The sequence below is a fragment of the Macaca nemestrina genome, chromosome 6 (assembly GCF_043159975.1).
Source record: "Macaca nemestrina isolate mMacNem1 chromosome 6, mMacNem.hap1, whole genome shotgun sequence".
Classification (NCBI taxonomy): domain Eukaryota; kingdom Metazoa; phylum Chordata; class Mammalia; order Primates; family Cercopithecidae; genus Macaca; species Macaca nemestrina.
In genome coordinates, this window is record NC_092130.1 from 42,384,939 (window position 1) to 42,397,077 (window position 12,139).

The 12,139-nt window shown below is 44.3% G+C and overlaps 1 long non-coding RNA gene and 1 other non-coding gene across 2 annotated transcripts in view; both read left to right on the top strand.

The window, feature by feature from the left end:
* LOC105467083 (uncharacterized) overlaps positions 1 to 12,139 on the top strand; it is a 29,540-nt gene that overhangs the window by 7,162 nt on the left and 10,239 nt on the right. The window contains exons 3-4 of the long non-coding RNA XR_011624656.1: positions 10,325 to 10,436; positions 10,699 to 12,043. This is a non-coding gene — a long non-coding RNA (uncharacterized lncRNA). The remainder of the gene's footprint in view (positions 1 to 10,324; positions 10,437 to 10,698; positions 12,044 to 12,139) is intronic.
* Positions 7,713 to 7,815, top strand: LOC112424131 (U6 spliceosomal RNA). Its single transcript, XR_003014802.1, has one exon. It is a non-coding gene; the product is annotated as a U6 spliceosomal RNA (small nuclear RNA).

The following is a 12,139-nucleotide window of genomic DNA, read 5'->3' on the forward strand; positions in this document are numbered from 1 at the left end:
AGGCGCCCGCCACCGCGCCCGGCTAATTTTTTGTATTTTTAGTAGAGACGGGGTTTCACCGTGGTCTCGATCTCCTGACCTTGTGATCCGCCCACCTCGGCCTCCCAAAGTGCTGGGATTACAGGCGTGAGCCACCACGCCCGGCCACCCGGCTAGTTTTTTGTATTTTTTTAGTAGAGACGGGGTTTCACCGTATTAGCCAGGATGGTCTCGATCTCCTGACCTCGTGATCCGCCCGTCTCGGCCTCCCAAAGTGCTGGGATTACAGGCTTGAGCCACCGCGCCCGGCCTAGTGTGGATTTTTTTTTTCTCTGCATATATAAATGTTTATATATACATATGTAATTTTTTTTCTTTTTAAAGATGGGGTCTTGCTATGTTGCTCAGGCTGGCTTCAAACTCCTGGGCTCAAGCAATCTTCTCACCTCAGCCTTCTGAATAGCTAGGACTCCAGGTATGCACCAGTGTGCCAAGCTATATACATATTAATATATTTTATTATTTGAGATGGGGTCTTGCTCTGTCACCCAGGCTGGAGTGCAGTGGCACGATCTTGGCTCACTGCAACCTCCACCTCCCGGGTTCCAGCAATTCTTGTGCCTCAGCCTCTTGAGTAGCTGGGATTACAGGACCCTGCTACTATGCTCGGCTGATTTTTTGTATTTTTAGTAGAGACGGGGTTTTACCATGTTGGCCTAGCTCGTCTTGAACTCCTGACCTCAAGTGATCCACCCGCCTTGGCCTCTCAAAGTGCTGAGATTACAGGCATGAGCCACCATGGCTGGCCTTAATTTTCTTTTTTTTTTTTTTTTTCTTTTTTTTTTTTTTTTGAGACGGAGTCTTGCTCTGTCACCCAGGCTGGAGTGCAGTGGCCGGATCTCAGCTCACTGCAAGCTCCGCCTCCCGGGTTTACGCCATTCTCCTGCCTCAGCCTCCCGAGTAGCTGGGACTACAGGCGCCCGCCACCTCGCCCGGCTATTTTTTTTGTATTTTTTAGTAGAGACGGGGTTTCACCGTGTTAGCCGGGATCGTCTCTCGATCTCCTGACCTCGTGATCCGCCCGTCTCGGCCTCCCAAAGTGCTGGGATTACAGGCTTGAGCCACCGCGCCCGGCGGCCTTAATTTTCTATGTTCTCTTTTTCTACAATTATTTCTGGATGTGAAAGGGGGAAGGGATATTGGATCTCCTGCACTAATTTTCTCATTTTCTTATCTTTTATTTCCTGTTTTCCATTTTTTTGTTGTATTGTTTAGGAGAGTGCCTCAATTTTATCTTCCCACCATTATGTTGAAATTCTAAAAATTTCTGTATCAAATACTCAGTACCTAAGCCTTTTCCCTTACTCTCTGAATATTCCTTTCTTTTTTTTTTTTGAGACGGAGTCTCATTCTGTCGCCCAGGCTGGAATGTGGTGGTGCAATCTTGGTTCACTGCAACTTCTGCCTCGTGGGTTCAAGCGATTCTCCTGCCTCAGCCTCCCAAGTAGCTGGGATTACAGGCCTGCACCACCACACCTGGCTAGTTTTTGTATTTTTAGTAGAGACGGGGTTTCGCCATGTTGCCCAGGCTGCTCTCGAACTCCTGACCTCAGGTGATCTGCCTACCTTGGCCTCCCAAAGTACTGGGATTACAGGTGTGAACCACCTTACCTGGCCTGAATATTTCTTTTTTTATCATACTCTGTTCTTGTTTCATGATTGCAATATCTTCTCTTAAATCTGTAAGGATACAATTTTCAAAACTTTTGTTTCCTGTTTTATTTCTTCTTCCAAATTCCTTTTTATCTATAATCTTAGAGCCTTTTCTCAAAAGTCTAGTGATGCTTGGCTGTCCATTCATGCTTAACAATGAGGGGCTAAAAGCTTTTTGTATCTGGATGGGGCTTGTTGAATAGTGTGCTTCACTCCAGAGAGATAAGATAGCTCCTAGCTAATTCACTGGGGAATCCCAAGCATCAGTATCTTTAAGTCTTTTTTCTAGGGTCAGTTAGTTTTGCCAGAGAGGTCTTTTATAACCTATTGAGTTATAGACCTATTGAGTCTATAACTCAATAGGTGAAAAATCTTTCTTTCTTTCTTTTTTATTTTTTTATTTTTTGGAGACAGTCTTGCTCTGTTGCCCAGGCTGGAGTGCAGTGGCGCGATCTCGGCTCACTGTAAGCTCCGACTCCCAGGTTCATGCCATTCTCCTGCCTCAGCCTCCTGAGTAGCTGGGACTACAGGCGCCCGCCACCACACCTGGCTAATTTTTTTTTGTATTTTTAGTAGAGATGGAGTTTCACCATGTTAGTCAGGATGGTCTCTATCTCCTGACCTTGTGATTTGCCCACCTCAGCCTCCCAAAGTGCTGGGATTACAGGCGTGAGCCACCATGCCCTGCCAAAATATTTCATTTTAACTTGTATTTTTTATTATTAGTGAGGTGGAGCACCTTTTTACATGTTAATTATCTGTTTAGATTTCTTATTCTATGAAATGATTCTGGACACTTTTTTTGACTACTTCTATTTTGCACTCATTTTTCTTACAGATTTATGGAATCCAATTATTAACATATAATATGTTGCAAAAATTGTTTTCCTTTTTGTTGTTTGCCTTTTTTTTTTCTTTTTTTGGAGGCAGAGTCATGCTCTGTCACCTTGGCTGGAGTGCAGTGGTGTGATCATAGCTCACTGTAGCCTCGAGCTCATAGGCTCAAGGAATCTTCCCACTTTAACCTCCCAAGTTGGTGGGATTATAGGCATATGCCACTACACCCGGCTAATTTTTTTTTGAGACGGAGTCTTGCTCTGTCGACTAGGCTGGAGTGCAGTGGCGCAATCTCGGCTCACTGCAAGCTCTGCCTCCCCGGGTTCATGCCATTCTCCTGCCTCAGCCTCCTGAGTAGCTGGGACTACAGGTGCCCGCCACCACGCCCGGCTAATTTTTTTTTTTTTTTTTTGTATTTTTAATAGAGATGGGGTTTCACCATGTTAGCCAGGATGGTCTCGATCTCCTGACCTCGTGATCTGCCCACCTCGGCCTCCCAAAGTGCTGGGATTACAGGCTTGAGCCACGGCACCTGGCCACACCTGCCTAATTTTTAGATATAGGGTCTCACTATGTTGCCAACGCTGATCTCAAATTCCTGAGTTTAAGTGATCCTCCTGCCTCAGACTCCCAAAGTGCTGGTATTACAGTCATGAGTCACTGTATCCAGCCCAACTTTTAATTTTGAATATGTTGTCTTTTTCCCTAAAGAAATTAAATTTTTGGCCGGGCGCGGTGGCTCAAGCCTGTAATCCCAGCACTTTGGGAGGCCGAGATGGGCGGATCACGAGGTCAGGAGATCGAGACCATGCTGGCTAACACGGTGAAACCCCGTCTCTACTAAAAAATACAAAAAATTAGCCGGGCGAGGTGGTGGGCGCCTGTAGTCCCAGCTACTTGGGAGGCTGAGGCAGGAGAATGGCGTGAACCCAGGAGGCGGAGCTTGCAGTGAGCTGAGATCCGGCCACTGCACTCCAGCCTGGGCGACAGAGCGAGACTCCGTCTCAAAAAAAAAAAAAAAAAAAAAAAAAAAAAAAAATTAAAATTTTTTTTTTCTGTTTTGGTCAACTTATTCCTTTAAGTATTCTAGGTTTTGAGTAATTAATAGAACAAACTGCCTCATTTAAATATGATAAAAATGTTCTGTATTTTCTTTTTCTTTTGTTGTGATTTTATTTTCTAATTATAGACTTTTTATATATGTAACTAACTTTTGTATATTATATGGGGCTTGCCTTTCATCTATCCCCCGTACCTCATATAGGCAGGCAATTGCCCCTCAATTTATTAAATAATTTATAATTTCCCCACTGATTTGAAATGCTACCTACAGACCGGGCATGGTTGCTCACACCTGTAATCCCAGCGCTTTAAGAGGTGGAGCTGGGAGGATCGCTTGAGGCCAGGAGTTCGAGACCAGCCTGGTCAACATAATGAGACCTCATGTCTACTTTTTTTTTCTTTTCTTCTTATTATTATTATACTTTAAGTTCTAGGGTACATGTGCATAACGTGCAGGTTTGTTACTTTTTTTTTTTGAGATGGAGTCTTGCTTTGTCACTCAGGCTGGAGTGCAGTGGCACAGTTCAGCTTACTGCAACCTTCGCCTCCTGAGTTCAAGCCATTCTCCTGCCTCAGCCTCCTGAGTAGCTGGGATTACAGACACGTACCACCACGACCAACTAGTTTTTGTATTTTTAGTAGAGATGGGGTTTCACCATGTTGGCCAGGCTGGTCTCGAACTCCTGACCTCATGATCTGCCTGTCTCGGCCTCCCAAGGTGCTGGGATTATAGGTGTGAGCCACTGTGCCTCATCTCTATTAAAAAAAAAAAAAAGAATTAAAAAAAATTTTTTTAAATGAGAAAGGCCACCTGCTAAATTCCCATACATCCATAGATTTAGCCACGGAATTGCTATTCTATTTCATATATCTTTGTCTTTTCTTTTGCTAATAATACACTTTTGCTGGGCTCGGTGGCTCACCCAGCACTTATAATCCCAAGACTTCGGAAAGTTGAGGTGGGTGGATCACTTGAGGCCTGGAGTTCGAGACCGGCCTAGCCAACATGGTGAAACCCCATTTCTACTAAAAACGCAAAAAGTTAGCCAGGCATGCTGGGGGTGTGCATGCCTGTAATCACAGCTACTTGGGAGGCTGAGGCATGAGAATCGTTGAACTTGGGAGGTGGAGGTTGCAGTGAGCAGAGATCGTGCCACTGCACTCCAACCAGGGCAACTGAGTGAGACTCTCTTTCAAAAAAAAAACAACAATAACAATAATAGGCCGGGTGCGGTGGCTCACGCCTATAATCCCAGCACTTTGGGAGGCTGAGGTGAGTGGATTACAAGGTCAGGAGTTCAAGAGCAGCCTGGCCAAGATGGTGAACCCTGTCTCTACTAAAATTACAAAAACTAGCCAGGCGTGGTGGCAGGCATCTGTAATCCCAGCTACTTGGGAGGCTGAGGCAGGAGAATCGCTTGAACCCAGGTGGCAGAGGTTGCTGTGAGCCGAGACTGAGCACTCCAGTGGCTGGATGACAGAGTGAGACTCTATCTCAAAAACAAAAAAATAAAAACAATAATAATTCACATGTTATTACTATGTAATCATAGCATTTTTTTTGCTTTTTTGTCATAGCATATTTTAATATTTAATAAAACAAGTGCCTCCTCCTTATTCTTTTTTTTTTTTTTTGAGATGGAGTCTCGCTGTGTCTCCCAGGCTGGAGTGCAGTGGCGCGATCTCGGCTCACTGCAAGCTCCGCCTCCCGGGTTCACGCCATTCTCCCGCCTCAGCCTCCGAGTAGCTGGGACTACAGGCGCCTGCCACCTCGCCCGGCTAAGTTTTTGTATTTTTAGTAGAGACGGGGTTTCACCGTGTTAGCCAGGATGGTCTTGATCTCCTGACCTCGTGATCCGCCCGTCTCGGCCTCCCAAAGTGCTGGGATTACAGGCTTGAGCCACCGCGCCCGGCCGCCTCCTCCTTATTCTTTTCAAGAATTTTCTTGTATAATACATTTATATCTTTTAGAAAAACTTTATAATCAAATTGTCAAATAAAAATCATTGAGATTTTAATTGTAATTATTCTAAATTTATTGATAAATTTGAGGAGAAAATTGACGTTTTTATACCATTTAATCTTTCCATCCAGTAGCACAGTAGGCTTTCCCTTTATTCAGATTGTTTTTTTTTTTTTTTTTTTTTGAGACGGAGTCTTGCTCTGTCCCCGGAGCTGGAGTGCAATGGCCGGATCTCAGCTCACTGCAACCTCTGCCTCCCGGGTTTACGCCATTCTCCTGCCTCAGCCTCCTAAGTGACTGGGACTACAGGCGCCCGCCACCACGCCCGGCTAATTTTTTGTATTTTTTAGTAGAGACAGGGTTTCACCGTGTTAGCCAGGTTGGTCTCGATCTCCTGACCTCGTGATCCGCCCGTCTCGGCCTCCCAAAGTGCTGGGATTACAGGCTTGAGCCACCGCGCCCGGCCTCAGATTGTTTTTCTATGTCTTTCAGAAAACCTTTATAGTCTTTTTCATATAAAGAACCTTTATTTCTGATTGATTTTCTAGCTGGTTATTGCCATTAATGCCAGCAATGTAATGAATTAATACATTTCCTAAGATTGAAAAATCTTTGAATCTTGAGCTAAACCCTAATGGATTGTGTGTTTTTCCTTTAATATATTTTTAGATTCTCTTTGCTAATATCCGATTTAGGTTTTATGCTTCTTACTCACAAGTGAGATTGGTCTATGCTTTTTTTCCTCTTCAAACTAGTTTTGTCAGGTTTTAGTAAAAGGATTTTGCTAGTCCCATAAACTGAAAGGTACATTTTCAATTTTCTTCTATGATCTAGAACAGTTTATATAATAGAGGAATTACTCCTCTAGCTCAACAACAACAACAAAAAACAAATAATACAATTTAAAAATGGGCAAGGACTTGACTAGACATCTCTCCAAAGGTGATGTACAAATGACCAACAAGCATATGAAAAGATGTTCAATGTCACTAATCATTAGAAAAATGAAAATAAAAAAGATAACAATATCATTATTATTTATTATTATTATTATTATTTGGGATGGAGTTTTGCTCTTGTTGACTGGAGTGCAATGGCATGGTCTTGACTCACTGCAACCTCTGCCTCCTGGGTTCAAGTGATTCTCCTGCCTCAGCCTCCCAAGTAGCTGGGATTACAGGCACCCGCCATCGCACTCAACTCATTTTTGTATTTTTAGTAGAGACAGGGTTTCACCATGTTGGCCAGGCTGATCTTGAACACCTGACCTCAAGTGATCTGTCCACCTCAGCCTCCCAGAGTACTGAGATTACAGGTACCAGCCACCACGCCCGGCCAAAAAAAATATATTTTAAGTACCAGGTACCAGGCACCAGGTTAGATGCTGGGAATACATCTATTAACCGGCTGACCAGCACCCTGCCCTCCAGAGCATATCATTTAGCAAATCAGGCAATAGAAGGTCTTCCTGAGTAAGCAGAGGAGTTTAGACACTACCCTGTGAGACACTGCACTCATGTGGCTCTCTGATGGGAGCGGATGGAGAGATGTCCTCAGCCTGCGGATGACATGGAAGGGGGGTATGCAGAGGAAATGCAGAGTGTTGAAGAGCTAGGTCTCCAACACTCTGTGAGCCTCAGCTATGAACCCCAGACTAGAATGAATGCACTGCAGAGGCAGGGAAGTGGTCAGAGTTTCTGAGAAAGTCATTCATTCAGAGAGATGGAAAACTTCTTAATCTTTTCTCAGATAATTTACATTTAATAAAAGTATAGCCTTTGTTTGATTTAAGCTGCAGGAATGAAACTCTGATGATGGAATCATTGGCTTGAGTCAGTAGGAAGAGGAGGGGTTTGGTGTAGAGGGGCAGTCAGGGCCATCCCTGAAATCACCTCTTTTTAGGAGCTGTCCACCTCAGAGGCCAGCTCTGACCTTCCATGTGATGTGAGGGATACTGCTTCACTCTCTGGATATCGTTTTCAGCATATTCAGAAACGGAAGCAGGAGTTCTTGGTTTTCCAGAACTGAGGACATTCCCTCTTAACTCCTAAGTGATTATCACCCTGCCTTCCCCTGCAAACTCAGCTTTCCCGGAGAAAACAAGAGAGAGAGGATGCAGGGAAATGGGCAGTAGGCACACTTAATAATCCTGTAAGGAGTGCTTGTTGTGACAGTGCATATACTAAAACTGAAATGATATAGAGATTAGCATAACCCTGCATAAGGATGATGTGCAAATTTATGAAGCTTCTTAAGTGTAAATTTTGAAAGTCATGGGAAACAGACAAAGGTTCTTCCCAAACCTGGGACCATGCAACTCCCTGGAGACATTTAAAAGAGCACTGAACAACCAGAGCCAACAGGCAGAGTGACCAGCTCATCCTGTTTTCCCCTGGACAAAGTCCTGTGTTCCAGGCAAACTGGGATGGCTGTCACCCCATCAGGAGGCTGGTCTTTAGCTCTGCATCTGCCATTGACTCCCTTCCCTTCACAGCCTGAGTTTCCTCCTCAATTGTAAAGTAGTATACCTGGACAAGATGATAACTAAGGGTACTTCCAAATGGAAATTTGCCCTGGCTGCCCTAACATCCAGAAGCCCTCAAGGAACTTGCCATGAGCGTGGGCAGAACCAATCTCATCACCAGGGGACGCACCTGAAGGTTCAGGGGCCTGCATATTTTCCCATACAGACCCTCCGCTGTTACTGATTCCTGTGAGTGACGTAGTTAATACCAGCAAACAGTGTATTATAATCATTAGTTGTCACTACAAAATAGAGTGAAGATGATTATTCCTAGTTGTCAGATTGTTTCAAGGAGTATGTAAACCAAAAATAAGAAATGTAGAAAAAAAAAATTTCACAATGCTCCCAGCTGGCATTATATCCATTTAATTATACAGTCATATTGGAATGATACGTGGTTATCATTTCTATTTAGAATTTTACTTGTGCCAGGCCTGGTGGCTCACACCTGTAATCCCAGCACTTTGGGAGGGCGAAGTGGGCGGATCACCTGAGGTCAGGAGTTGGAGATCAGCCTGACCAACATGGCGAAACCCTGCCTCTACTAAAAAATACAAAAATTAGCCGGGCATGGTGGCAAGCACCTGTAGTCCCAGCTATCTGGGAGGCTGAGGCAGGAGAATCGCTTGAACCTGGGAGAAGGAGGTTGCAGTGAGCCGAGATTGCGCCACTGACTCCAGCCTAGGCGACAAAGCGAGACTCAGTCTCCAAAAAAAAAGGAAAAAAAAAAAGAATTTTACTTGGATTCCAGAGGAAGGATTTCCATCTCTTGATTTCTATTAACATCAAATAGAAAATGTTTCTCTCTATTGCAAATCCTAAGTACACACTGTTCCAAAAGTGTGCTTTTTTGCCAGTTTTATAAGGCCTCCATCTTTTGGCAAGAATATCAAAACCAACAAATTTGGAAAGTTGTTCCATTGCACTTTCCCAGAGTGAATCTGAAGCAAGACTGCCTAGCTTCACGTCTCAGCTCTGTTTCATTAATGATTTAACGTTTCTGTGTGTCTGTGTCTTTCTCTGTAAAATGCAGATTGTCAGGCGAGGTTCCAGAGCTCTGGCACTGGAAGTGGTTGACTCGCGGGTTAGTAAAGAACAGTATAGGTTTGAAAAGGGAAAGTTCATTCGAAAGGAAGAACGCTGCAAAAGGGTGTAGCGTGGTGCCTCAGCGAGAGGACTGAGCATGCATGGTGGATTTGGGGCATTTATGGACCTTAAGGTGGGAGCTTAGGGTTGTCAAATTAGTTTCAGCATGGCGTTCCAGAAATGTATAGAAATTTTAATTACTTATACATGTTGGAAGAGACCTAGAATCAGATGTTGACTTTAGGTACTAGGGAAGTTTGATTACCTCTAAATTCCCCAGATAAGGAGTTTTGCCACGGGATAGCCTGCTGGATGGTCACCAGGTGATCTTTGCTCCCTTCTACACTTGACCTTAGCCAAAAGGTTGAGAAGCGATATCTTTACTCCCTTCTAAATTGCTCATATAAGAAGTTTTTGGGTCAGGTGTGGTGGCTTATGACTGTAATCCTCGCATTTTGGGAGGCCAAGGCAGGTAGATCACTTGAGGTCAGCAGTTTGAAACCAGCCTGGTCAACACGGTGAAACCCCGTCTCTACTAAAAATACAAAAATTAGCTGGGTGTGGTGGTGCATGCCTGTAATTCCTGCTCCTTGGGAGGCTGAGACATGAGAATCGTTTGAACCCAGGAGGCAGAGGTTGCAGTGAGCAACCTAGATCATGCCACTGCACTCCAGCCTGGGTGACAGAGCAAGACCTTGTCTCAAAAAAAAAAAAAAAAAAAAAAAAAGGTCTGTGACTTGGGAATAGAGGTTCAATGCAATATGTCATTATTTGTGATGTTTTTAAAGCCCATAGGATTTATCTAACATTTTTATTTTTATAAAGGAAAATTGGAGACCCACAGAGAAGGAATCTTTCCAATATCCCATGAGCTTTGCTGACAATAAAATTACATATCAAATATTTGTCAGAAGATAAAAGCTCTAGACAGAACCTCTGCTTCTGTATTTTATCTTTTTCTTTTCTTTCTTTCTTTTCTTTTTCTTTTTCTTTTTGAGACAGAGTTTTGCTCTTGTCACCCAGGCTGTAGTGCAATGGCCTGTCTTCGCTCACTGCAACTGCCGCCTCCCAGGTTCAAGTGATTCTCCTGCTTCAGCCTCACGAGTAGCTGGGATTATAGGTGCACGCCACTATGCCCAGCTAATTTTTGTATTTTATAGAGACAGCGTTTCACTATGTTGGCCAGGCTGATCTCTGTCTCCTGACCTCAGATGATCCACCCTCCTCGGCCTCTTAAAGTGCTAGGATTACAGGCCTGAGCCACCACGCCGGGTGAGTATCCTTTTCTTTTCTTTTCTTTTTTCTTTCCTTTCCTTTTCTCTTTTCTCTTTTTTTTCTCTTTTTCGTTCCTTCCTTCCTTCCCTCCCTCCCTCCCTCCCTCCCTCCCTCCCTTCTTTCTTTCTTTCTTTCTTTCTTTCTTTCTTTCTTTCTTTCTTTCTTTCTTTCTTTCTTTCTTTCTTTTTCTTTCTTTCCTTTCTTTCTCTCTCTCTCTCTTTCTTTCTTTCATTCATTCTTTCTTTCTTTTCTTACCCAGTTGCTCCTGTCCCAATGTTTTTCTGAACTTCTCATGTAGTAAACTCAGCTTGCATTTCAGTGGATGCCATGGTATCTGAAGGGACAACATCCATTGCAGCAGCAGCCGTTTCCTCTGCTGGGAACAAAGTGGCTTGCACTGAGAGAATGTGGAGAACTGTGTTCGTGCTGTGGCCTTGACTCCTGTGTTTTTACTTATTCTGCTGCCTGCTCTTCTTCCCTTCCTCGGGAAGCCTGGGACTCGGTGTGTGGTCAGAACTCCCATTGCCACTCCAGAAATGAACACTGTACTTGTTTTGTAGTAAGAGAGAACTTGTTTCAAATCCTATTTCAGCTACTTACTGTGTGACCTTGTTATGCCAGTTATTCTCTTTGATAGCCTCAGTTTCTATATCTAATGAAATGGACGTAATGCCACCACACTCACAGTGGAGGTAAACGTTAGCAATAGTACGAAGCCTAGTGGTTGCCCACATGATGCACACAAACAAGACCCCAGCAAGGCACGTTGTAAGTTGCAGGTTGGATTCTCCGGGAGGCAGACTCAAGCTGGAGAGCAGCAGGCAGGACATTTATAAGAAAGTGCCCTTGGGACAATCACGTGTGTAAGAAAGGGGATGGGAACAGGTCTGAGCAGAGGAAAAAGTTGGGCTGTGATGCAGGCCCAGTGGGGGATCGCAGCCCGCCTCCCAGGGGGAGCTCTAGAGCAAGGAGGACCCCTCAGAGTTTTTGCCAGTTGAGGTGAGGGAGCTGGGCCTTCATGTCTGCATGCTGCTGGTAGCTGGATGCTGCTGGCTCTGGAAGTTTTCTCCAGCCAAGGCATTCTCTAAAGAGGGTTGCCAGCTGCGGGTTACAGCAGCCTTTACAGAAGCTGGGGGAATAAGTCCCGTGTTCCCAAAGGGGGATGGGTAGTGCAGCACAGCCGCCATCACTCCGAAGCTCCAGAACCAGGAAGAAAGAACCGATCCTGAAAACCTCCAGAGGGGATAAACAGAGCATGCACAAACGGACAGGAATAAGAATGACATCAGAATTCTCACAAGCACCTTTGGAAGCTAAAAGGCAATAGAGAAATGCCTTCAAAATTCCCATGGAAAGTGATTTCTAACCTAGAATTCTATTCTGAGCCAAACTATCAATCAATGTGAGGATACAATAAAGACATTTCAGAGATGCAGTTTTGACTTCTTTTTCTTTTTACTTTCCATGCCCTGTTTCTCAAGAAGTAATTGAGCAAGGGATCCAGAAAGCAGAGGATCTGCCAGGAAGGTCGCAGGGAAGTGTGAGCAGCAGCCCTGACAGCAGCAGGGAGCCTGAAACGGAGGCTGGAGGGCCCTGGAGGGAAGGTGTCTCCTGTTTCAGCCATAAAGTGTTTATATCAATAGTGAAATTATAAAGAAAAATGAAAAAGTGATTTAAAAGTCAGGATACAGTTAACCTCT